Source organism: Entamoeba invadens (assembly GCF_000330505.1).
Source record: "Entamoeba invadens IP1 unplaced genomic scaffold scaff_1105074725851, whole genome shotgun sequence".
Taxonomy (NCBI): Eukaryota; Evosea; order Mastigamoebida; family Endamoebidae; genus Entamoeba; species Entamoeba invadens.
Window position 1 is genome coordinate 2,054 of NW_004440236.1, and position 2,622 is coordinate 4,675.

Genomic DNA, 2,622 nt, shown 5'->3' on the forward strand with positions numbered 1-2,622 from the left:
CCTCTTTATATTTTGAATTTATTTTATCTCCTTGTTATTTTTCCTTATCCATAAAATCGTCATTATTTTTACTATTTTTAGAAACAAAGAAAATCATTTTTAACACTAAAAAATAAAAACAATCGTTTCGCATTTTTATTATGATTAAAATATTGAGTAAAATGTATTTCATTATTTATATTAAAATACATTTTAGATATAATTGACGAATTCAGTTTAATTTTTTAATAGAGTAATTCGATCAATTGTTAATATCGAGTAAATATGTTGATCATTAAAATTTAGTTGAATTATAACTTGGTATTTTAATTACTTACAGATGATATAATAAACAAATTTAAAAAAAAATAATAAGTAAACGTTACAAGTCTTCATGATATCATGATGTGTCAGTTTGTAAACGATTATTGTTGGAGTGACTTACTTGGAAATACATCGATCTTCAAAAATTTTTAACCTAAAAAATTGTATTGTTTTATTCATTTTAAAGATAAATGTGTTCGTATTAATTAGATAACTGGAGAAATATTGACAAAATCAAACAACTATTGCTCAATAATATATATAAAGCAAAATATAAAGATAAGTATCAATATAGAAATTATAAAACAATACAATAAACTTACATTTTAATCAACTTAGTATTAAATTTTCATAATATTCAAAACATTATAAAAGAAATACAATAATAAAAATGAAACAATTAAAAAGTAATCAAAAAGTTGAAGAAAAAAAATATACAATACAACGCCAATGTGCACAAATCAAAATACAGTAAAACTTTTCAAAAACGGTACTTTTGAAAAGAGGATTCTCTCAAAAGAGGGTATTTTTCAATGAAATAAAAAATAAAGTTTTTTAAAATAGCGGTAATTAATGTTTGATTGGCTAAAAATGTACAAATTTGAAAAAAAACATAATTACCACACCCGCCTACTCTTCAAAGTTTTTACTGTACACTTTAGTTTTTTGAATTATAAAAACTTTTTATCATTAAAAATTGCCAGCTCCGAGTTGTGACTTAAATCTAATTGAGAATTTGCAGTAATATTTGAAATATAAATAATAAATAAATAATACAAGAGTAATGACAACATTTTATAGCGTGTCATGTTGTTTGTAAAAAATACATCAAAAATATTAACAAGTAAGTTAAAAGTTATAGTGAACGGTTGAAATTGTGCACAAGAAAAAATTACAAAAATATTGCAAGACCAATAACCAAAGTACTTTAAATTATTTTTAATTATTATCATATTTTTCACAAAATCGTAACTGAAAAAATGACGCTTTTATGAAACAAGTTTATTACATATTATTTATAAAAATACAATTATTTAATAGATTGTTATTTCGTTATTATTTGTGTTATTAAAATGTTATTTGTAACAATAGGTTTGATGTGTAAAACAGTGCTGCATTTGTCACATTTTTTGTGTTAATAAGAGCAATCACAACTTGTTTATTTTACAAAATAATATTGTTTGTTTGGCCGACCCTGATTAATTCGATTGACTTGATTTAATAGAAATAGTTTAACAAGTCTGTTTTTTATTTGATGATATTGAATTTTTACTATTATTTATAATAACAGTATTATAATTTATAATAGAATTAAAACATTTTTATTTCAAAAACATTTAAAAAACGATGTTTTGCTTGATCTTTTCAGAAACAAGTCACAGTTTAATGGAAAAGTCAGATTAAATAATTATTGAGATGACCACAACCTATTACAATAATAAAATTAATTATAAAATATAACAAAGACCAAATTGTAACGTAAAACATACTGGTCCGGAATATTCAAAGTCAATTGCATCATAAAATAACAAAGAAAAGAAAAACAATCATAAACTTTGAAATGTATTGTAATTTCAATATGTAATTGATCTTTTATAAATTTTTATAAAAGTGTGATAAAAATAACAAAAAAAACAAAATTGCTAGTCAAATAAAATATTTATAAAGCCAAAACAAATGACAAATTGGTCTTGAATTTTGAATACAACGAAATAAATGAATTTAGTTGTATTCAAAATTCAACCAGGTTATTCAAAATCAATAAAATGTCATATTAGATAGATTAGCAGTGTCAAATTATCATTTGGGTCAGATTGAAAATAACTAGTGATATAAAAAATCAATGCTTAGAATTTGTTTAACAACAATTTTATTAAATGACAATTTTACTAACACGTTTCTTTGTTTCCTTGTTAATTATTTTATTAGGCTGTGTTATTTTTTATTTTTTTGTTGTTTGGTCTTTTTAAAGAGACTGTTATACCCGCTTTATTTTTTTAACATTTTTCCTGCACAAGGATATTATTCAAACTAATTAGCAATTAAGAATACATTTAAATAAGATATTATATTGAAGATATAATTTTTATAAATTTTCGGGATGTATGCAAGAATAACTCTAGAAATCTTGAAACAGATATTATCAAGCCGATAAAAATGTTAGTATTTGGTGATGTACTATGAGTATTTAAAAATAAATTCACAATCAAGTACATTTCAACCAACGTAAATGTCATTGTTATTCCATTTATGAATATATATATATATATAAATTGTTATTAATAACAAATTTGTTAAATTGTTGTTGTGATATAGTAA